Source organism: Balaenoptera physalus (genome assembly GCF_965194825.1).
Source record: "Balaenoptera physalus genome assembly, chromosome: 1".
NCBI lineage: Eukaryota > Metazoa > Chordata > Mammalia > Artiodactyla > Balaenopteridae > Balaenoptera > Balaenoptera physalus.
This window is the reverse complement of record NC_138882.1, coordinates 22,162,185-22,187,630: the sequence shown is the minus strand read 5'-3', so window position 1 is coordinate 22,187,630 and position 25,446 is coordinate 22,162,185. Positions and strand designations below refer to the sequence as shown.

Here is a 25,446-nt window from a genome sequence, read left to right as displayed (position 1 = left end):
TACTCTGCCTTGCCTTTGTATACTAAAACAAAAACTGACAAATGAAGTATAATCATCCAATAAAATATTCCAATATTTAAGATTTGGCAAAGAAAGCATCCTAAGATAGTTTATTAAGAGATATAATTTTTTAAAAATAATGCCAAGACTATTTAACATTTTAAAAAGTAGAAATATGTCAGCAGACATTAAAACCATGGGAAGTAGTAAAGCCACTACCAGTGGAACACTCTAGAGTTTATTTACATAGTTTAGTGACTTCCCAGCCATCAAAGGGAACTGGAGTTTTCTTAAATTATAAATTATCATCTAAAATAACCCTCTTGTGGGTAAAAAGTACATATTCATTCTTTTCCTTTCAACAGGAATACCTGTTAAAGAAAATTTTAGCAAATTGTAAAGTATGCTCTCTATTTCTTGCATTATCCCTGAAGAAAGTCATTTATGGTCAGTCAATGATTTGCATGAAATACCTCAGTTTTTGCCAAATTTTTATCCACTTGGTTTTAAAAAATTTTACATTTTACTACAAAACATACAAATATTTCACAAGTTAAACTAGTTTGAAATTTTCTACTAGTCACGTATAAATTATCCATTCTAATTTTAAGCAAAAGTAAATATGGCAAATGCATTCTGATTTCTACTTTATGTAGTAAATCCAATTATAATGTAGTTATCATTGCCACCATTAAAATGAATACAATGCACAAAACGTTTAATCACCTCAAAAACAACTGGAGGGTGTATAGCGAGATGTGTATTTAAAATGAACATTGATAAAAATTAAACTTGCTGTGGAAGTTTGGCTCGCAAGTGTATATCTTCATGCAAATTCTCTTTTTATAAGTTGGAAGATGTTAATATTTTACTATTTTCTTACAATATTTAATTCACAAAAGCGGTTAAAGTGATTGCTACAATTCTACATCTATTTTTCTACCAACTGGCAATGAGAGAAGCACATATTTCCCAACTTCTGATCTAGACAGTGGTTAAAGAAGAATCTCAAATCGTGAAACAGCTAAACAACTTGAAATCTAAGGTTTCTTCCCAACTTCATAAAAATAGCACATTTGAATAAACCTTAAGAAACAACTTACCTTACTGTGCTAGACTATCATTCAAAAAAACTTCGTAAGATTTTAATGCATTCAGATGCCGTTCAAAGCTTACACTGAAAAAAACCTGTGAGCTGGAATTTTAAATTCGATCCAAGAAGCACACAGCAAAGTTCAGTTTTTAAATAAATTCTCCCCAAATAACACATTCACAGAAGCATGAGTAAATGTATTACCTTTATGTTAAAAGAAGAAACGTCCCTGGTTTAGTTTGGTCTGCAAATGATTGCAGTAGCCACAGCCGAAACTGGCCGCAGGAACAGAGCACACAGAGAGCGACCAGGGAGTCTCAGGGGTAGTTCCTCGGAGCGGCGGGACAGACGGAATGACAAGCACATGCAGATTGCTTTGAATTAAGCATGTTCTTCGGGGCTGGAACTTTCCGTGTTTGCTCTCCTATAGGACAGGAGAGTTTTTCTCCTACTTAACCCCTGGGGGCAAGGTCTCAATAATGGTAACAGCTGGCATACAGAGGGGCTTGATCTGAGCACAAGGTCAGCAAGCCAGGATATGAAGGTGACATGTAATTTCTAGCCTTTTCCTGCTTCTACAGGGAAATTGCACGAAGGACTGTTTTTAGTTATAACTTCCTTTGATCTTTTGGATTTAAAGTTACTTAGTAGATTAAAGCCATGCTAGCTGATATTATTTGCTTGCTTAGGCTAACTTAAGTGTTACAGATTCAGTTTTCTGACACATAGGGCTACTGCATTTAAACTAACACAAATAAACACCAATCCGTGTTTATTTCCAAGTTCCGGGGATTCTTGTGTTCTTTCACAAATGGCTCTTGAGAGTCTGCTTTTAAGGCAGAAAGTTCATAATTTTTAAAAGAGGCAGAGTCTTCTCTATTAAAAAGGAAAGTATTATTTAAAGCAGTTGTGTTTCTCTTCAATTTTCCTAAACAAAAACAGTTTGTTATGTGAATTTGACACTGCTTTTTTATAAATTTGTGGTCCTATTGATGCCAGTATTTAAAACTTCACAGCCACAACAACATAAAAACCTTACAAAAACCTGCAAACAAATGCTTTAAATTTACACATGACATCCATTGGCAAATAAGTGATAATTTACTGCATCCATGAAATCTAACTTTTCATGACTTCTCTAGTAAAAATGTATAAACAACTCTTTTAACAGGCTGTACTGATAGTAATTTCAAAATTAAAGAAGATAACACGAGTGATCAAAGAAAAAATAGGTAAAATTGGGCTTCATCAAAATAAAAAACTTATGTACATCAAAAAACATCATCAAGAAAGTGAAAAGAAAACCTACAGAATGGGAGAAAATATTTGCAAACCACATAACTAAAAGGCTAGTAACCATAAAATATAAAAAACTTACAAATCAGCAATAAAAAGACAATCTAATTTAAAAATAGGCAAAGTTTTGGAATAGAGATTTTTCTAAAGAAAATATCCAAATGGCTAATACGCACATAAAAAAGATGTTCAACATCACTAGTTATTAAGGAGTGCAAATTAAAACCACAATGAAAGACTACTTGACATCCACTAGGATAGCTATAATCAAAAGAAGAAAGAGGAAGGAAGGGAGGGAGGGAACAAATGTTGGCAAGGATATGGAAGAACTGGAACATGATACACTGCTGGTGGGAATGTAAAATGGTATAGCCACTGTGGAAAATGGTCCAGCGGTCCCTCAGAAAATTAAACATAGAGTTACCATATGACACAGCAATTTCACTCCAGGTACACTTGATCCTCATTATTTGTGGATTCCGTATTTGCATATTTGCCTACATGTTAAAATTTGTGATCCCAAAATAATCCTCACGGTGTTTCTCAGTCCTTCAGACATCTACATACACAGAGTAGGGGAAAATTTGAGTCTTCCAACAAACATGTTCCCAGGTGAGGTTGAACAAGGTGACACACTGCCTTCTTGTTTCAGTTCTCACACTGAAAACAAGTGTTCCTTTTGCAGTCTATTTTGGTGCCATGTTTTTCACATTTTTGTGCTTTTGTTGGCAATTTCACTGTTTAAAATGGCCCTAAAGTGTCATGTGCAGTGCTGTCTAGTGTTCCTAAGCTCAAGAAGGCTGTGATGTTCCTTACAGAGAAAATACAAGTGTTAGATAAGTTTACTTAGGCATGAGTTAATGGTGCTGTTGGATGTGAGTTCAATGTTAATGAATCAACAGCATATATTAGATAAGGTATCTTTAAACAGAAACACACACAAAGCAAGGTCACGTATTGACTGTATGTCAAAAATGTGACCAGAGTCTTGAAGGAACCTAACCCTGTATTTCCCTGCAGAGCAATGACTCAGTATTCACTAATTCAGTGTTTGCAGAGACTTTAAAGAATGTAACTACTGCAAATGAGGGGAATCAACTGTATATATACCCAAGAGAATTGAAAACGTATGTTCATAAAAATCTTGTAACGAATGTTCATAGCAGCATTATTCACAACCAAGGAATCAACTCAAATGTCCATCAAATGATGCATGGATGAGCAAAATGTGGTACACACATACAATGGAATATTATCCAGCTATAAGAAGGAATAAAGCACTGATACATGTTACAACATGGATGGACCTTGAAAACACTATGCTAAGTGAAAGCCAGACACAAAAGGTCACATACTGTATGATTCCATTTACATGAAATATCCAGAATAGTCAAATCCATAGAGATAGAAAGTAGATTAGTGGATGCCAGGGGTTGGGGGATGGAGACAGAGGACAGGGAGTGACTGCTAATAGATTTGGAGTTTCTTTTGGGGTGATAAAAATGTTCTAGAATTAGATAGTGATCATGGTTGCATAGCTTTGTGAATACAGTAAAACCCACTGAACTGTACACTTTAAAATGGTGCATTTTATGGTATGTGGATACTATCTTGATAGGAAAATAAGGAAGGTATAATATTCTAGCCATTAGCCCAATGGTTCTCAAATTTGAGTGTGCATCAGAATCTCCTAGAAGGTTTGGGAGGAGGCAGATTGCTGTGTCTCATCCGCAAAGATTCTGATTCTGAGGTCTGGGATGGGGCCGGAGAATTTGCTTTTCTGCATGTCCCCAGGTAATGCTGACTCTGCTGGTCTGAAACCCACATTTTGAGAACCAGTGTATTAAAGACAGTGTATGAACTTCTAGAGGGTAGGAAAGGTAACTTTCATCTCTGTATCTTCTAAATTTACCTAGAAAAGAGCCAGTCTTGGGGATGAAAAAGACAGGGAGGGAGGGAAAAGGAGAAGTATTTACTCAAGTAAATATATTGAAAGAGTCAGTCCCTGAAATCTTAGGGTATGCTGGTTTCATGCCATATGTATGCCAAATGCTGTAGTACCTAAAAATCCCCCAAAAGGAATTATGGAATTTAAATGAAAATGAAGGTATTTTTAACATTCTTTGATCATCTGAATAGTACTTTGGTTTAGTTTATTAAAACAGCTAATCCCATTTCATTGTGCGTGTTACTGCAAGAGATGTAAACAAAGGTTCTAGAGTTGCGGATCCCATAAATTATTTCAAGAAACCTCTTAAATTAGTTAAGATGTCACAGAAACCAAAGACCTGAACTCAACTCATAAACATGTAAATTCTTATTTCCATTTTTAGCAAAGGTACTGATTTGTACATTTAATCACTTATTTAAAAATGGGTCGGGGCTTCCCTGGTGGCGCAGTGGTTGAGAATCTGCCTGCCAATGCAGGGGACACGGGTTCGAGCCCTGGTCTGGGAAGATCCCACATGCCGCGGAGCGACTGGGCCTGTGAGCCACAATTGCTGAGCCTGCGCGTCTGGAGTCTGTGCTCCGCAACAAGAGAGGCCGCGATAGTGAGAGGCCCGCGCACGGCGATGAAGAGTGGCCCCCACTTGCCGCAACTAGAGAAAGCCCTCGCACAGAAACGAAGACCCAACACGGCCATAAATAAATAAATAAATTAATTAATTAATTAAAAAAAAAATGGGTCTATGTTAAAATACAATTACAATGCAATTTAAAGTACACTTCTGGTATTGTCACATGGAATCCATTATTATTCTGTAGATAATAATCAGGATTATTTCCAATCTCTTTGTACGTTTCTCAACATATTAAAGTGAAAAAGAAAATGCTAATAACCTTACAAAGTTCTAAGGTTCTCTGAAAACAGTATCCCTTTTTTTCTTGGATCACATTACTTAGGTATCTTTCTTCATTACTAGGAACACGGAAAGGTTACAGGAGAGGGACAGAGAGACAAGAGCTGGCCAGAGAGGCACAACAGTTAGTACTTTTTAAAACGTGAAAAAAACACATGCTGGTTCATTAAACTCTTTCACATCTGAACTCAGTCCAAAATGTGATTCTAGATGTTGTTATATTTATTGACATTTAGAAGTCCCATCTATTAATCTTTGTGTGTGTGTGAGTTAAATGTCAAAACAGCTACAAATGAATAAACCGTGGTCTAAGGTAGATGGTAGAGTTCTGCTTCAGCAAGATTTTTACTTCAGTAGGGTCAAGTCAATAGCTTTGTCATTCGAAAGTACAAGTTCAGAAAAGTAATGACAGGAAAGTTCTTCAGATAATATTCTACACTGTGTTTTAGTGTTTCTAGAGTACAGATTGTTAGGTACACGCTTAAGACTTCAGCCCAGAACATTATTATGTTGCTCAAGTCAGAGCCAGAACTGGGAAATCAGTGGAGTCCTAAAGTGCAGTCTCAGCTCTGCCACTCACTAGCTCTGTAACCTTGAACTAGTCACTTAATCCAGAGGTTAGGGCCTCCTACTTACAAAGTCCATACATTAGATGAAATAATCTCACAGGTCCCTCTCGACTCTGATTTCAGTTTTTATGAATTTGGATACCACTCAAATGGATAAAACGAATCCCAGTTTTACTATTCAAATCTGGATTAAGAAAAAAACTATACACTCAAAGTTGAGTCAGCGAGTTTGGAGCAAAGACCATAATGCAAGCAAACTGGACCAGAAACAAAATAACTGTGATGCTAAAATTCCTTTCCATCAAGGTGGAAATATGTGCGTCAGTCTTACATATTCCTCTCACCTGAATTTACATTTTAAAATCTTATCACTTTTTAAATCTCATTTCCTGTTGAAAACTCTACCTCCAAAAGCTACAATTCTTACAAATGAAAATGTTATCACCTTGCTTATCTTCCACAGTCTGACAGCTAAAGAATCTGCTCTTCACTCTCATAGTAACCTCCAGCCCTGGAGTCCTTAACCGTATCCTCTTCTAGTTTTCCTTGCTTTGCACTTTCTTCATACAGATCTGATAGTCAGCATTTATTTACTTTTCAAGCCTTTTACTGTGCCAGCCTTTCAAAGGTCTCCCCTAAACTTGCTCTCCCACTCTTTTTTTTTTCCTCCAAGGTTTGCGAATGTTACTGAAAAAAGTCACCAGAGAGGGAAGCGGAGACCTAAACCAAATGCAGACTCTCACCTCTGGAGGGTTCTCCGAGCTACTGAGATTCGTCTCATCTATCACAGATTCTTCACTGAAATCCCCACAGGGACTGCTGGAAATCTTTCCCATGCTCCCCACCTCAACCCTCTCTGTGAAAAATGCTATCTATTTTATGAAAAAAGAATGAAACTCTTTGACCACGAGTGCCTGCAAATATTACCATCTCTACCCCAAACTTTTTCTGGAACTCATCCCTTATCTCTCACAATGTCCATGCCTCTTTCCTAAATTAACTACTTACACACTAGGTCTGTGCTACCCAATAAGGTAGCCACTAGCCACATGGGACTACTTATATTTAAAGTAATTAAAATTAAATGCAGTTAAAATTTTGCACTCAGGTTGCACTAGCCGCATTTCAAGTGCTCAACAGCTACATGTGGCTCGTGGCTACTGCACTGGACAGAGCAAAGAGAAAACTTTGCCCATCACTGCAAAGTTTCATCAGACAGCGCTCCCCTAGATCTACATGCTCCAGATCACTGCCATGTTTCTTTAGCCTGTCTCACTTGCCCTCCCCAAGTCCATCTACAACTCTTCCTCTTTGCTAGCTCCTTCATTATTTCCTTAGAAAAAATGTTTCCTTTTCCCCCAGCCTGAACAAGTAATCCTTCTCTTGGCCTGCTAGTGTTCAGGTCTACTTTTTCCTTTCCTTTCACTGCCAGGCAATACTCAAGCCTCACCTCCTCTCATTCCTTAACCTCTAACAATCTTACTCACCATCTAATACAACTGTTCCTTCAAAAACAAAATTCAGTGGTCCTTTCTCAATACTCATTTTTTTTTAATATTTATTTATTATTTATTTTATTTATTTATTTTGGCTCCACCAGGTTTTAGTTGCAGCACACGGGATCTTCGTTGTGGCATGCAGGATCTTTAGTTTCGGCATGCGGACTTCTTAGTCGTGGCACACGGGATCTTCGTTGTGGCATGCGGGATCTTTTAGTTGCAGCATGTGGGCTTCTTAGTTGTGGCATGAGGGATCTAGTTCCCTTGCCAGGGATCGAACCTGGGCCCCCTGCACTGGGAGCACAGAGTCTTACCCACTGGACCACCAGGGAAGTCCCAATGTTCATTTTCTTTACATTTCTTCATTTCCCATCCCCACTGGCAATCTCTTTTCTCCTTGCTCAGTTTCCATTATTCTAACACTCTCTACCTCTTTAACCTCTATCCCATTTTCTTGGCAGATCCTCTGAATTCTCTTATTCTAAATCTTAGGCAATGTCCAAGGCTCTGTCCTTTGTCCTTTCTGCTCTATACTTGCTGCCTATGTCATCACATTCAACCTTTTTTCTAAGTTCCACTTTTGCCACTTTTGCTTTCTAAGGACATTTCAATATATATGTCCTGCCAGCACCTCAAACTCAATCAAGTACAATACAAACTATCTTATCATGTTCAAACAACTTCTTGATTTTCCTATTTCTATTTACACAGTCACTTAAGCCCCCAAATTTTAACTTAAAATATTTATTTATTGAACACCTGATCTGCACCTTTGACCCTTACACCACCATGTACCCTTATTTATTTGTTCTCAGGACCTAGCCATTGTTACATAAATCCTCCCTTCCTTTCCATTCCCTATCCCACTTTCTATGTACTATTCCCTGGAATTACTGCAATAGCCTACTAGATGTGACCTAATCTATGGTCCCCTAAAATTCCAATCTAAGCAACACAGAGCTTCCAGATTCATCATCATAAAGATAGATCTGACCAAGCTGCTCCTCAGTCCAGAAAACACTAATGGTTCCTCCATGCCACTAAGTAAAGTTTAAACATCTTACTTAGCCAGCACGCAAGACCCTCCAATATCTGGGCCCTTTCCCTTCCTACTCAGTCCCTTTGCCAAACAGAATTTGCTTTACTCCAAACAAGCTTGCACACAACCCCTCAGGGCTTATGCTCTTCCTTCCATTTGCAATGGTCTTTGTTCACATTTCCAGCTGCCATCATCCCATCCATTCTTTACAACACATGACAAACAGCGTATCTTCCATGAAGCCTTCTCTGATTGCCTAAGCCAGGAATTCTTTCATCCTTTCCTAAGTTATTGACCCTGAGAGCTCTCTTATGGCACTTAGTAGGTGTTAATTTTTTTTATCATGGTCATTTGTATACCTCTCTTACCCTCTTAATCTACACCTAACAGCACAAGCTCTTTTATTATCATTTTTATATCCCTTAGGAAGATCTAGTACCTGGTAGGTACTTGACAAATACTTACTGAAAAAATGATTTTTTACAATTTGTTACTATTACCTATACCTTTTATTAAACAGAATAAATGTAGTTTTGGAATGTAGTCTGCAAAATAAAATTCAATACACAAAATCCTATTTTCCTGCTGGTTTAAATGGGCCCTAAGTACCATTTCCACTATGGTTGTAGGAAAGAAACAACAGCCAAGATTCAATATATTTTAAGTATGACTGCAATATGTTGTACTTTTCTCTGCTTTTATTTTTAAAAATTTATTATTTATTTATTTGTTTATTTTTGGCTGTGTCGGGTCTTAGCTGCGGCACACAGGGTCTTCGTTGCAGGCCCTCTAGTTGTGGTACATGGGCTTTCTCTCTCTAGTTGTGGCGCGACGGCTCCAGGGCACGTGGGCTCTGTAGTTTGTGGCGTGCAGGCTCCAGTAGAGGCGCGCGAGCTCAGTAGCTGTGGCACGTGGGCTTAGTTGCCCCACGGCATGTGGGATCTTAGATCCCTGACCAGGGATGGAACCCACATCCCCTGCACTGGAAGGTGGATTCTTTACCACTGGACCACCAGGGAAGTCCCTTTTCTCTGTTTTTAAATTCTGAATATTAAATTTCTGCAGAATACTAAGAGATGTCAGTAATTGGCTTTTCACCCTTTTCTCCAAATCAGTAGAGGTCACTCCAGAAACTAATATGCCAGCTTCTTCCTGGGCAGTTTTTTAAATTTCTTTTTGTTTTGTTTCTAAGGTAGAATTTTCCTTGGCATGAGCAAAAATATTTTTAAGCAACGAAATTAAATGAGTTTTTCCCCACAGTGAGCCATTCAATTTAATAGACAATAGACTTTCTGTTTAATTGCCAATTGATCTTATTGTAGCAAATATGATTTCTGTGATAACATGCCTTGTAAACAAGTGAATCTGGGAAATCTTAATTTTTATTCATTACCTCCTTTGCTTGGTTTGATTAAAAACTAGGTAACCATATGCATTTTTTCAATAATCCCGAAAGCATTTTGGTCATCCAGAATGAAATTCACTTATCACTACCAAAAATTTTAATGAAGATCAGAAGTTGGGATATATATTTTAAGCAAAAAGCACAGAGGTTAGTAACTTTCAGAGAAAAAGTAGTCTCTTTTCTGTGAAGGAAAAAAGTCTTACTGTGCAATACAAAGCAACAGGCAAAAATTTCAGCTCTCCTGACCTAACAAAAAAATTGCTACTAAAAAGAACTTTTTAAATGTGAAAAATAACTCAAGCAAGTTAGTTTATTATAGGTTTCACGTTGGTATTCTGGTGAACATCTTGTCTTGACATGAGCAGCGTAAACAGCACGCTGCGCGAGAGCCTTTCTCCCACACAAAGTATGAAGAATGTTTTATATTTTAGAGGAGGAGAGGAGGCTCAGATTTGATAGTTTTATATCAAAAACAAGCTGGATCATTTCAGCCATAACAAAATAACTAGACTATAGATCATCTAAGAATATAATCTCGTGACACATGATGATTTAAAAGCAAAGCACAGTGCAGCCATGGGCTCTGGAGAGGTTCCAAAATATTTTTGGTTTGCAGTATAGGATTTCAAAGTAAGATATTTTACTTTTACAATAGATGCTCCTAGCATGAAATATACTCCTAGAATGAAGACTAGTGTGTCTTAACTCTCATCTAATTAGAACATTATTTTAATGGTTTCAGCTGCATTGTTACCAAACCTTAAATGAATCTAAATGAATGTGGTATCACAGCATATGTTAAGAAGGATTATGACCAATAAACTGAAATTTTCTGTAAGTTAGACTTCTAATATTTATGGAGAAAGTTACACTTACTTTACTTATGTCATGAAATAAAAATACACGCAAGTTAATTTTCCAGAAGTCAGACTTTATAGGAAAATACATGTGCCACTTGCGTACAAACACCTGTCGTCACTGCTAAAGGCTTAGGTTAAGTAACACTATGACACATCACATTCTCTGATATAAAATGAAGTTGTATGGATGAAAGTAAATGAAAATTCGAATCCTATTTTATTTATTTATACTTTTTATAACATGTGGTAATATTATGTTTGGCAAGGAAAGAACCTTAAACTACCCGAACTCTAAGACTGAAGACGTTTATTAGGGTTAGATATTTCCTAAAAGTGGCGGGAGTTGCTTTATATGTTGAAAACACACTCATTAGTTATTCAAAAGTCCAAGCAGTTCAAAATTATGAAACTCATGCTATGTCTGGCTACATATTTCATATGTTTATATGAAATAAAATTTTGTGAGATGGCTGTAAATAGATAAGAAATAATGCAGTAACAAACGGGAAGGGAGTAAGGATATTTATTTCTATCAGAATATAAAAATATGAGATATATACTAGAAGACTAAAGTATCCCAACATGGCAGTGTTGTCAGACTCAAAATATAGGCCTGGCTGAAAGAATACATTTATAAATGGGGTGCATTAGAAACTAGGATTAGTTACTATGGACAGTAAAGGTTATCTTTTTTTCCACATTATCTTTTATTGTTGATGTCTAGTGTTAGTAACATGTATAACATCTACAGTGTTTTGTACCATATAAGAAAATATTGATGTAAGTACTGACAGATAATTCATCCTGTAAACAGACAATGCAAACTCTCAGTATCAATAAATACAGTATCGTACTTAAAATGTATTTTCTCTTTCTTATGATTTTTCTTAATAACATTTTCTTTTCTCTAGCTTACTTTATTGTAAGAACATGTATATAGCACAAACAACATACAAAATAAGTGTTAATTGACTTTTTATGTTATCAGTAAGGCTTCCGGTAAACAGTAGGCTTAACGGTAGTTATTAAGTTTGGAGGAAGTCAAAAGTCAGACATGGATTCTCAACTGCACAGGGAGTTGGGGCCCTTAATCCCCATGTTGTTCAAGGGTCAACTGTAATTCTCTTCATACATTATTGGATTTAATTCGCTAATAATTTGTTGAGTTTTTTTTTTCACTTATGTTAACAAGAGATATTGGTCTGTAGTTTTCTTTTTGTAATTCTTTGTCTGGTTTTGGTATTAGAATACTGCTTGCCTCATAGAATGGGTTAGGAAATATTCCCTCTGTTTCTATCCTAGTAAAAGTTTATCTTAACATATTTAACATATTAACTTAATAGCATGACAAATGCCACTGCAAAACCATTGAAACAAAAATCATCACAACGATTGGTGGTCCTCAGGAACAAGGCATCTTTGGCACATTCATTGCAAACCCCCAATGCTGAAAGTCTAAGCAAGCTCTGGGTGGTCATTACCACACCTTTCTGGGCTGCCAGCCAGAATAGACCTCCTGGGGATGTACTGGTAAATGCTCCAGCTCCAGTGTTGGGAAGTGTGGACACAACAGGGAAGATGTCCGATGCCCATACCAAGCCACCATGGGCGTGCTGTGACACGTACTACTACAGCTGTCCCCAACCTTTTTGGCACCAGGCACTGGTTTCGTGGAAGACAATTTTTCCACAGACGCAGGGTTGGGGGGGGGGGATGGTTTCGGGATGATTCAAGTGCATTACATTTATTGTGCACTTTATTTCTATTATTATTACATTGTAATATGTGATGAAATAATTATACAACTCACCATAATGCAGAATCAGTGGGAGCCCTGAGCTTGTTTTCCTGCAACTAGATGGTCCCATCTGGGGGTGATGGGAGACAGTGACACCCGAAGTGTGTTGCTTAGGTCCAGTCTACTCTGTAATCTCGCTTTGGTTGCTGTCACTGCAGAAAACCCTGCTTCACAAAGATAGGATATTGGAAATGGAAGCAGGCTTTTCAGTGCTTTTGTGGCAATCTCAGGATATCCCTCCTTGACTTTAACCCAGAACGTATGGAGATCTGAAGTTGTCTCAAACATACTTTTAAGGCCACCGTCATTTGCGATCTCAAGCAGTTGATCCTCTTCTAGCGCGGACAAAGTCGATTCACCTGGCTTATTCACAAATGGGTCGCGGATCCATTCCTTCCCAGTTCGGGGGTCTTTTGTGGTTGAGAAGTAATGCTCAAACTCTTTTGAAAGCTGAGATAGGTGACCATGCACCAGCTGGGAGAAAGAAGGCCCTGGCTCAGTCTCTTTCAAAATCTCTGCTAATGATTGAAACATGTCACAAATCCCAGTGTTCACTGGTCACCCCCATAATTCCAGTTCGGCTTTGAATGCGGCCACTTTATCTGCCGACTTGAACACAGTTGTTCTCCCCTGAAGTGACAGATTGAGTTCCTTGAGCAGGTTGAATATGTCACACAAGTAAGCAAGTTTTGCGATCCATTGTGTCACTGAATTGTGCTGCCAGTGGTGACTGTTTTGCTAAAAGAAATCTCTAGAGTGTCTCTCGTAACTCAACAACTCTGGCCAGTGGTCTACCTTTAGAAAGCCATCTCACTTCTGTGTATAAGACGTGAGTGCTCTGCGTCCATCTCCTCACAGAGCTGTGCGAACAGACGTGAGTTAAGGGCGTATACTTTAACGTGGTTGATCATTTTAATCACATCCTGCAAAACGTTGTTAAGTTCAGGTGACATTTTTTGGCTAGCCAGCATTTCTCTATGGATGACCCAGTGCGTAGACTCACATTCAGAAGCGACCTCTTTGACCCAAGTAGTGAGACCAGAAAGCTGTCCAGTCATGGCAGCCGCTCCGTCCGTGCATATACCGACACAAAATGACCAATTCAGTTTTCCTGATATGTAATCATTCAAAAAATTGAATAGTTCTGCAGCTGTGGTGCTGGTTGGCAACAAAAGTGCACATAACATATCTGCATGCACATCCTCCTGAAAAATATATCGCACAAAAACAAGCATTGTTGCTTTGTTGTCAACATCGGTAGACTCATCAACCTGGATTGCACAGCACGGTGACTCATTAATCCTCTCTAACAATTGTGCCTCAGTATCCTCTGCTATTTCATCAAGTCGTCGAGTTATGGTGCTAGCCAGAAGAGGAACACGTGCCACCTTTTGAACTGCAGCCTCTCTTAAAAGTTCATGACAAATGTCCTTAGCAGCAGGCAGGATCAACTCTTCACCAACAGTAAAGGGCTTCTTAGCTTTAGCAATGCGGTTAGCCACTAAGAATGATGCTCTCAGTGCAGACATACTTGATGAAGCGGTGGCCTTCAGTAATTACTTCTGCCTTTGTGTTCACGATTTTTTCTTTTGAAAAACTCCAAAAGCTTGTCTTTTAATGCAGGGTGATTGGTCTCCATGTGGCAAAGCAGTTTTGAAGCTTTCATGGCTTCGTTGGATAGCCAGTCACCACATATTATACAAAGCGGGCTTGGAGAATGTGAATCACCTGTTGCAATGAACCTGCAATTTAAGTAGGACTCTTGGTATTTTCTTTTACATACAGCTTTCTTTTGGTTGGCAGTCTTAGAGTCTTCTGCTGTCTCATCATTGGGCCTTTCTGCCTTTGCAAAGAAGCTCTCCCGTGATGTCTGTTTTTTACTCATTTTGGCTAAGGTTAGCTTGTGAGCTTACCAAAACTGTGACTGAGACAAGTGTGCAGTGCAGGAAAGAGGCGCGGACAGAAGTGGTAAATCAAATAATGGGCGGGCCATGCACGGACTAAAATAAGTGTCAGATTCTGACTTTAAGCCTGCCACCAGATGCAGCTGTACAATTGAAGTACATCAACTCACTTGCCACTATAAAGCCTGCCACCAGATGCAGCTTAATTGTCACTTGCCACTCATTGATAGGGTTTTGATATGAGTCTGCAAGCAACTGATTTATTATTATGGTCTCTGTGCAGTCAAACCTCTCTGCTAATGATAATCTGTATTTGCAGCTGCTCCCCAGCACTAACATCACTGCCTCAGCTCCACCTCAGATCATCGCGCGTTAAGGAGCGCGCAACCTAGATGCCTCGCATGCACAGTTCACAGTAGGGTTCATGCTCCTATCAGAATCTAATGCCGCCACTGATCTGACAGGAGGTGGAGCTCAGGCGGTAATGCAAGCAATAGGGAGCGGCTGTAAATACAGATGAAGCTTCGCTTGCTGGCCTGCCACTCACCTCCTGCTGTGCGGCCCAGTTCCTAACAGGCCACGGATCAGTACCAGTCCATGCCTGGGGCTTGGGGACCCCTGTACTACTAGATTCTGGCATCTCCAAAGGGCTCAAGATACTATAACTGGGGCTAGATAAAACCTGCAGCAGCCAGTTGAGGCATCCTTAACCTTAAACATCTTTAGAGAAGAAAATTCCACAACTTTCTTTGTTAACCTGTTCCAGGCACTAAAATAACCTAAGATCACAAGACTTTTGACAAAAATGTAGGGAGAAAATACTTAAAGTGAATTCAAACATTTTTATTCCTTTATAGCAAAACTCACAGCCCAGTTGTATATTGAAAATTACCACAATAAATATGTAACAAGCACTGGTTCAAGCACTGCCTTTGCAAAGAAACACCAAAGGAGATGGGAATTCCGTTACTCTGAATACAAAGCAACAACAACAAAATAAGCTTACACGATTACTGGCATCAAGAAAGTACTTATTTATTAAGCAGGTCATTGTATCATACATACACACAACCTCTGCCTTAAAAAGAAACAGAGAAGAGATACTTATCACAATGTTATTATCCAGTATTTAGACTTCACAAAGGCCTATCACTGAAAGTGCCTTATACTAAAGGAGAATGAAGGATGAAAAAACTGAGGGGTTGAAGAATTAGAACTAGTTAGTTCTTTGTTTTATTCCTAAATTAAGGCGTCTGCCTTGTTTGGTCACCCAATAGTCTTTGCTTTCCTGGATATCTCAGTCAACGACGAAGAATTCCTAAGTATGTGCTCTACTTAATATCTTCAAGCCACATTCCCTTACATAGTACACCATCAACACAGCCCTCAGTCACAGCGAAGGAACATTATGCACTCCCCCTTGCCATCCCTATGGGATATTGGGCAATGCAGTGTTCATTCCTTTCTCTGCCAAGTGGAATGCCTTAGTAATATGCATCCACACCCTGCTGGCTTTGCAAGAAGTCAAACCCAGCATGAAGGATCCAGCTCAGATGCCCTATATAGAAACAAGTAGAACTGTCACAAATCTCTAAAATGATCCCTAATCTTGCATAAAGCTAAAATGTACCATTTACTTGGATAAAAGAAACCTAACTTTTGGAAATAACTGCTTTTCTTAGTCTCGGATTATATTTGCAATGATGGCTACTGTTGATACACACTGACAACTGGTACTCAAACACAGTGTCCAGGACAGCTACAGCTGAACTCAGATTTTATAAAGCCAGGAGTATATGAGAGATACTCAGTCTTTGCTACTGTGATCTTAACTTCATTACCCTTTTTGACACCGTCGAAGACTAAATTTTACAAGATCTCTCATTATATCTCCTAAGAGGGGGACAGTATTGACGGTGCTTATTCTCACAGTGATAAATAACTCTGTATCCTTTTCAAGAGGGTAAGTGAAAAAAACGGGGAGGTGAGAAGATTGAAAAAGGAGGTAAGGTCCTGGTGTCCATGTCATCTTGTCTCTGAGGGCAAAGCCCCTTGAACTGGTCCAAAGAAAATTTGAATCCAAATTAGTAATAATGTACAGGCCTCACCATGTCACAAGAAAAAAATTTTTTTTCTGATCCCAACTTCAAAGCATAAAACTAATATCCCATTGGTATAATATATTTTGAAAGGCAATTAAGTATGTATACAGTAACACATTTATTTCTGGATTCTGGTACTAGCATACTTGGAAGTTTCAATTGTGGGCTTGCACAAGTCTCCCTAAAAGAGTTTTTATTTTTTAAAAAGTTCCTTTTAAAAAATTAAATTCCTGTCCCTTTGATCAAAACTAACTTCAAATAGAGGAGCAAGGAATTTTATAACAGCCCGAAGATTTTAATGATTTCCTTTGGATCACCTGGCATCAGAGTATACTGGCGTGGGTAAGGGAAACATATAACAGTATTAGTTATACAAGCAGACCATACCTATTTTTTGTTTAGAATCTTTTTTTTTTTTTTTTAAATAAAATACTCTCACTTTTAAGTACAAATCGGGGAATAAAATAAGTTATCCCTACTTGGCTCTGGAGTGTACCAATTATACAGAAACAAGGAGTGTTTGAATCCCATATTTCATAACAGTTATCACAAAGATGAATGCTAAGAAGAGATTCCTATTTCATTTTTATATTCCTATCTACTCTTTTACTAAATGTTTAATGCTAACATCTTGCGACTTTTTTTAAGACAAAAGATTTTTTAATAAAAGGAGAGGAAAATAGGAAAAGGAAGTCTATCTCAGGTAAAATCTTGTGCTAAGCACATAAAGGAATATAGTTCAAGTAGTTTTAATATGCTGTAAACCAACTTCTTTTTCAAATAAACTCTCTAACATGGAAGTTCATATTTTGGATAATATGGGTCTAACTTAACATCTCCACTCTTTTTTGAAACATACAAGGTAATATTTTAATATGTGAAAGCAAATTATCTGATCCATGAAAAATAAATTTAATCCATTAATTTATTTGCTTAATTCTTTCATATTTTATAAAATGATTCAGTCTTAATTTTATATTTCACTTCTAGCCATTTCATAGCTAAACTTTTTAGGAGAATACAAGTGACGAAGAACCAAGGAGAAAGGGAGGGGGGGGGCAATACTTTTTACAACATCGGAATAAATCTTAATGTACTACGTTCCAGTCACTATTTTTTATTTTATTCTAAAACTCTGAAGTATAGTTCGAAGTTTTTTAAAGTACAGTTTTGTTTTTGCTTTTCGCATTCCTGCTATAAAAATCTGGTCCTGTGGGTTGAGAGTCCTGCACATTGCCTCATATCCCAAGATCACATCACTGCATAAGGCAGCTATACTTCATTCTTGCTCCCACTACGTCATATGTCAATACTCAGACTTGAAAGCACTTTCCTATCACGCTGCTATTTTTCTAGCTCACATTCTTTAGTGAAACCTCAAATAACCAAATAAGTTCAACAAAAGTTTACTGAAGCTTATGAATAGAGTGTGGTTACCTTTTATTTTCTGCTGCCTAATAAGCTCTGAGAATAAATTAAAGTTAAAAGGAACAATTTGATGAATACATGAGTCAACCCCCTATAATTGAGAAATCGCTTGTAGAAAAAGAGTTCAACATATGAGGAAATGAAAGCCAATAGGGATAGAAGAGGAGAGAGTAAGGAGAGGAGCCACAGAAGGCAGATGGTAAAGGGAACATGGGAAATGGAAAACAGCCGGAGTATCAGTGTGATAAATTTAAGACACACACATCAAATAATGGGGAAGAAAAGAAGCAAGGCAGAAACTGAGGCAGTCTGAGGGGGAAGTAGGAAACTGAGGGGAGAGGACAAAATATAACACTGAAAAGAGATAAGGCGGAAGAAAAATTAGGTGTCTTATGCTGTAATCTAACACAGATTACAGATTAGTAATCTGGGCTTTTAAAACAGTTTAGTAGGAGAAAAGAAACACAAATGAAGAAAACTGCAACATTACACGTATCTACAGTTACTGCAAAGGTATGCCTAAGCACTCTTGCACACTGTGGTTCTTCTTGAAATTCCAACTGATTTTTTTCTTAGAACCCCATATCATTCATTATAATGCTGTACACACAGGTACTTGATTAAAGCACATTAGTAAGAGTTTATGAAAAATAGCTGACCACTGGACTTCCAGAAACAGGAGTCAGCCTCCTCTGGCCTACGGACAAGGGTCATACGAGCGCTGGTTGCTGCCTGCCAGCATGCACCCACTCCTTGCTACTTCTTGAGTTGGCCCCCACCACCTCACTCCCTCAGTAAAATGATCTCTTCCATCTGCAAAAGAAATTAAAAGGCACGGGATATTGGCACCTTTCCTTTTAAGAGTTCCTTAACTTTGCTCTACACAGATTTACACTTGAAACAAAGTAAATCCATTCTCCCAGTCCCTTTGTTGCAAAGATACTTTTGTCTCCTAGACAATTCAAATTGCAAACAGCAAGAGGCTTTGGTTTAGAGAAGATATTCTCTAATACTATGATATCCTTACTTTATACTAATACCTAATCAGCATTTATTCAGTCTAAAGATCAACTATGAACAAAGTGAAAAATAGGTTTAACTGTAAGCTACAATAACATAAAGAGATGGAGGCTTTCAAATGCTCTAAACTAATCATCAGGAAAAAAGAAAAACACAACTTGAGAAAATAGAATTTACCAAAAAAAAAAAAAAAAAAAAAAGGAAGCCCCTAAATCGAATACTCTTAAATCTTAAAGAAATGTATATTGCTTATTTATAGAATACAAATACTAGATTTTATCTAGAAAAAGTCAACTTTTTAAAAACGATGCCATCCCATTTCTCTCAATACAGAGATACTCCCATGCCCGCCAGGAGGGTTCCAAAAGGTTCAGAAGAACCTTCCCAATCACTCTCTTACATAAATCCTCAAGCCCAGCCAAACTACCCTCAAAATGAGTCTTGAACTTCATCACCTACATACAATTTGCTCACATTGTTCCTTCTCTCTCACTACTCAGTCTCCACGAGATGGACAAAGCAGAATCCTACCTATTTCTTCAAGGTACAGGTAAATTTCCTTTTCTGTTTTTAGACTGCTCTGCCTCACAGAGATCATTCTCTCTCTTGATTACCAAACAACTAGTTTCTATACCATGTATTGAATATTTAGTGTCTGAAGAGCATATATTTTTGTAGTTGGAGTAATTAATGTTCTTGTTTAACATATCATGTTCACACATTCTCAAAGACAAGAAAAGATTCTTACACCTCTGAAATTTAATCAATTTCAGTATTATTTTGTATTTTTGCCCACACCTCCCCTCTGGGATAGCTTTTCTTCTTGTTGAGTGTACCTTTTAGTTAGTATTTCTTCTGGGGAGGTCAGGTGTATGGTTAAACACTCATATATTTGAAATGTTCTTAATTTTGCTCTCATCCTGGAATAATAGTTTAGCAGAGCACAAAATTCTATATACCATTATTTTTTTCTCAGAACTTTGAAGTTATTAGTTCACTGTCTTCTGGCATCTATGTTGCCAATGAGAAGTCTAGTATAGGTTTAACTGTAATTCCTTTAAGTAAAGCCTTTTTCTCCCAATTGTTTTCATATTTTCTCTTTTGTTTGATGTAGTTCTACTACATTGTTTCTAGGTGTGGATTTACCTTTACTTATCCTGTTAAGTACCTGGGTGCACTTTTGATTTGATGACTCATGGCTTTCATCAATTCGGGAAAATTTAAGATATTATCTCCTCTGCTCTTTGAGCATCCCAAATATACTTATTTTACAACCTTGGTCAAAGTTGCATAGTAGTGAATTCATGTTCTAATTTTTTTTTTTTTTTGGCAGGTAGGGGAGTTTTTCTTAACATGTTCTTTTGGCAATTAGGTTTGCAGGTTCATTTTTTAATGGGAGTATTTTTTATTTTGTTTTAACCTGGTTTTTCTTTCTTCCCGTCTTCTGACAATTGTTTTTTGTAGTTGCTCGCACTTGCTCCCTCTCCCAGCTGGATTTTGTACAAATTCTTAGCTCTATAACAGTCCAGATAATAATATTGTAAAACTTCAGCTCTATGGTGATATTAGGGATATTACGGAACCAGCAGACAAAATGACTCAGTTTCTGGTCCCTAAACTGGGTTTTTATCCTACTTTCTCTCTTTGGCTCACAGCTTTCAGTGACACTATGGTCCCCCAAAGTTGGCAGAGCTGGCAACTTTTTAGCCTCCAGTCACAATAATGGGAATCAGGCTGGAGGAAGGGTTCTCCTCACTCCATTCCTCTCTTTAAGCAATGAGCCTGGCTCCATTCCCCACCTCCCAAGGAGCAGTGCAGCAACTTTCTGCTTCTGGCCAGGAGCTTGGCAGGCTCACAATTCCAGTCCTACCTACAACTTTCTATTTCCGATCACTTTCTGGTCGTCTGAGTTGTTTGCTTTGATTTTGAGTCAGCTATGTCATTTTCGCTTTCTCTTTTATTTTCCGTCATTGCCATGTGGAGGATGGTGCTGAAACAAGACCTTTGGAGCAATCCTGACCAGAACTCTCCTGTGTCTCTTGTCTGAACCTGAGTGCCCATTGCGGTGCCAAATACAGAATAATTCTAGATAAATAACTTGCACACAAAAAGTGCAAGTAAATGTGCATATACGAAAACATGTCAATGGAATCTTGAATTACAATAAAAGAGCATTAACACATTCATAAACAATCACAGTGGCATATATTTGTTCTTTGCCCTGATTAAAAATAACCATACTGTGCATGTCAACCACATGAATGTGATAACTGTTTGTGTAATTCATAACGAGCTTGAAAGGGTTATAATTTTAAGACAATGAGTGAGTTCATTGGTATAAAACACTCACCACAGTGCCTGATCTACCTCTTTCTGAATCCCTTTGTTCTCTACATGCAATGTATTACTGGTGATATAATTTTAAGAAAAATGTATCCTGAATCAGAAACTGAAATTAACATGAATCAATCCAAATCCCTTTTTAATTTAGCACATGTCATTCTCAGAAGTAACCCATCCCAAGAAGCATTTTTGTAGGAGGTATATACTGCAAGGAAGAATAGAGGGTATTCCAAAGCACATCATGAAGCAACAGGATACAATACATTTACAAAGTGTACTATAATAATCACAAAAAAGAGAGTTATAATCCCCAGAAATTCTCAAAAAGAAAAAAAAGAAAAATAAAAACAAGAGGGGAAGAAAGAAAGAAAAAGAAAAGGTCAAAGAATAAAAAAATCCATCAAGGGTCTTTAGCACTGGCCAAGAGAAAATGGTCTTTGATTTTGGAAAAGGCTTCAATTTATTTTACACTGAAATATTCTTGGAATGGAGAAAGTAAATTCATTAAGTTATTGATTTCAAAAGAAATAATGCTTAAGAATATCCAATTGCTTTTGATTTAATTCTCTGTCCATCACAGAACCTCTTTGATTTATAATTTTACCTTCCAGGAGAATAAACACAGCAAACGGAAGTGTATTGTTCTGTTTTGAGCTAGTTTTGTTCCCACCATAACATAAAAAATTGACATTATACTTTACAAATAAGTCTCCAGTTACTTCCGGCTAAACTGATAAGTGTCCTTCCACCAGCAAAGCTGAAAGCCTGAGGTTACTGCACCAAAGTACAAACATCTCTATTTTGTTTAAAACTCTGTACATTCAATGATTAATAATTTCTGCACAACTACACTAAATCATCAAATCTTTATATCGTTCAGTTTACAGTTGGAAGTTACCTTAGTGATCATCTCTTTTATAGAATCCCTAATCTCATGGCTGTTACCTGTTACCTGATGAGCCTGCTGATGCCAGAATTTCCTGGAAGGCCCATTAAAACACAGGTTGCTGGGTCTTACCCTTCCCAACTCCTCACCAGATCCCAATTTAGTAGTTTCGGGCTAGGGCCCTGGAATTTTTTTTTTTTTAACATCTTTATTGGAGTATAATTGCTTTACAATGGTGTGTTAGTTTCTGCTTTATAAAACAAAGTGAATCAGCTATACATATACATATGTTCCCATATCTCTTCCCTCTTGCCTCTCCCTCCCTCCCACCCTCCCTATCCCACCCCTCTAGGTGGTCACAAAACACCGAGCTGATCTCCCTGTGCTATGCGGTTGCTTCCCACTAGCTATCTATTTTATGTTTGGTAGTGTATATATGTCCATGCCACTCTCTCACTTTGTCACAGCTTACCCTTCCCCCTCCCCATATCCTCAAGTCCATTCTCTAGTAGGTCTGTGTCTTTATTCCCATCTTACCACTAGGTTCTTCATGACCTTTTTTTTTTTTCCCCTTAGATTCCATATATATGTGTTAGCATACTGTATTTGTTTTTCTCTTTCTGACTTACTTCACTCTGTATGACAGACTCTAACTCCATCCACCTCACTACAAATAACTCCATTTCGTTTCTTTTTATGGTTGAGTAATATTCCATTTTATATATGTGCCACATCTTCTTTATCCATTCATCTGTTGATGGACACTTAGGTTGCTTCCATGTTAGGGCCCTGGAATTTACATTTCTAACAAGCTCCCAGATGAGGCTGAAGCTGCTAGTTGAGGAACCAACTTTGAGAACCACTGTTCTAGCTTGTTTCCCTTTTTACTATATCCTACAGAGTTAATCAAACGAATTCTCCTCACAGCAGACATTCATGTAATACCTAGAGCTCTCTTACTAAAGCTACTCAGTTTAATGTTAGCCCCTCTATAAATTAGATTCCTCATTTATTCTGACCTCATCTCTTGTCCAACCTAGCAAACCCTTTCACAATTCTTGCCACTTCTGTTCTCCCTCCGCTAGAAGGCTCTCCTTTTCTGCCAATAAATTTTCACTATTTTCTAAATCAATCCTTATTTATTCAGTCACTGATTCAATAAGCATTTATGAAGTACCTGCAATACGTTAGTTACATGCTTGGTGCTGTGAAAAATACTGAGGTCAAAACCTTCCATAATTAACCTTGAATCAACTCCAAACACCCCCATGACTCTATATCTATCTTAGAGATTAAATTGTTTAAACAATCAAGAACTACGGAACACCCCCTCCCCCCAAACATTTCAAACTGGTTTTTCTAGGAGTGGAAATGGATATACAGTGAACCTATTATATTCTCTTTCCTGGTCCTCTTATAAGCTGGAATACATTTTAGAAAGTTCTAAAAAGAGTTAAGGTTTAATAAAAGATGCCATTATGTATAAGCTGAATAGATTTGCAATATCTTCCTCTCATGTAGTAGGTTTTAAAAAAGTAATTGCTAGTAATTATAAGTGGATGCTTGGTATTCTTTCCAGATAGAAGGAAACTGAAATATTTGAGGGCAGAAAATAAAACTTAAATCATAGTATCTCTGGAGTTTCACAGAGCACATAACAGAGGCTCAGAAGTTAGACAAAAGGATGAAACCATGCAACACGTGTTAAATTTCTCAGGTAAAATATTTTTATAGATAACGCTATAGCAATACATATTAAATGGTAACATTTTACTCACTCTTTTGAATCAAATATTTTTAAAATCCTCAGAATCCTATGAGTACATTTTAAAATTTGCTTTTACTCATGCTTACTTAATTTTAAAATAATATTTATTCATATTCTAGTTCAAATCTGAATGAAGCCATACAAGTTATCCAAAACTAATAACCCTATGGAATAAATGGAATTATTAATGCTAAAAGAAGCTTTCACAGAGACCCAATTAAATCAATGTTATAATTCTATTAAAGCATGACAGAAGAGTCCATGTAAGTGCAATAAAGTTTAATGGAAATTCAGTCTGATACTAAGAATAAGTTAGAGTCTATGAAAGCATAAATTATAAATAAGAAATAGTCTTACAAGAAGTCTGTAATTCCTCAGAAATTAGCCAACATATACTTATAATCAAATTTATGCATTCAGTTTTCAGATAGCTACAGTGATGCTATATACTGCTTGTACAGTCTGCATTTGAAAAATGAAGTTATTCTTTAATTAGCTATTTCCATGCAAAAGTTAATGATGTTTGAAAATGAGTTTCATTACATGATTCTGTAAATGTACTCTGTAATAACTAACATTACCACACAGCTGTATAAACATATTTACCATGACATATTCTTCTACCACAGGTGTATATTTTCCATTCTGAGCATTACTAATATGTATTTCATACTAGCCTGATTTGGAATTAACACTGACGGGAAGAAATTTTTCTTAAATTATTTAACTACCAGTAAAATAAAATGTTAATCCAACAGAACACTTAATATGTCACAATCCATCTTATTTTTGCATCTTTTATTCTCCAACTTGCTCCTAAAAGGGTTTATGGCAGCTATTTAATTTCTTTTTTATTTTATAGATATTAACAATAAAATCCTCATCTGAAAAATCAATAAGACTTTTCAATCCTCATTGAAAAGTCAATAAAATCCTCAAAATAAATTAGGATTTGCATTTACCGGCAAACATCACTTGCAGCATGAGTATACTTTATATTTTTCTAGTAACATAGTAAAATATAGTTTAATAAGGTAAATAAAATATTCCAATAATATAATCAAATAAGTAGAAATCACTTTATTAGGACATGAGCCCCTGAATAAACTAAAGATAAATTACCCTTTCTAAATTTAATATAAAGTATCATATTAAGAGAAAAGATGTCAGAAATGAACTCTTAGGCTCTTTTGAACATCAAGAATGCTAGTGTTAATTGATAATGAAAAAGTCTAGAAATATGTTAGTATATAAATAACGTCTTTGGTATAGGTGAGAACAAATGGCTCAGTAATGACATCATGATGTAGTAGACCAAAGGCTGAATGATCACTTAAGAGCAGAGGCTTAGGAAGCTCCCATAAATATATTCTGGAGATTACTTTTTAGTTTTGGAAAAATAAAATAGATGAAAAACCTCACATTGGCAGGTAATCAAACACCTTCCATGTTTCAAGTGATTTCTAAAGGTGTCTAAGCCTTTACATAAAGGACATGAGAATATTTTTCAGCTGTGGTTGAACAACTATTAGTTTCATCCTCCCTGATTAGGGAAAGGTATAAGCAGACTACATT

General features: G+C 37.1%; 1 protein-coding gene across 7 annotated transcripts in view; it reads right to left on the bottom strand.

The window, feature by feature from the left end:
* The window catches only part of DISP1 (dispatched RND transporter family member 1), a 215,326-nt gene that overhangs the window by 63,053 nt on the left and 126,827 nt on the right, over positions 1–25,446 (bottom strand). The window contains exon 1 of one of the 7 annotated variants that reach the window (XM_082426088.1): positions 1,298–13,756. The exons of 5 other annotated variants lie outside the window; for them this stretch is intronic. The gene's annotated coding sequence lies outside the window, so the exon portion shown is untranslated. Of the gene's footprint in view, positions 1–1,297; positions 13,757–25,446 lie in introns of those variants that run through there. One more of the 7 variants, XM_082426084.1, reaches the window with a different exon arrangement.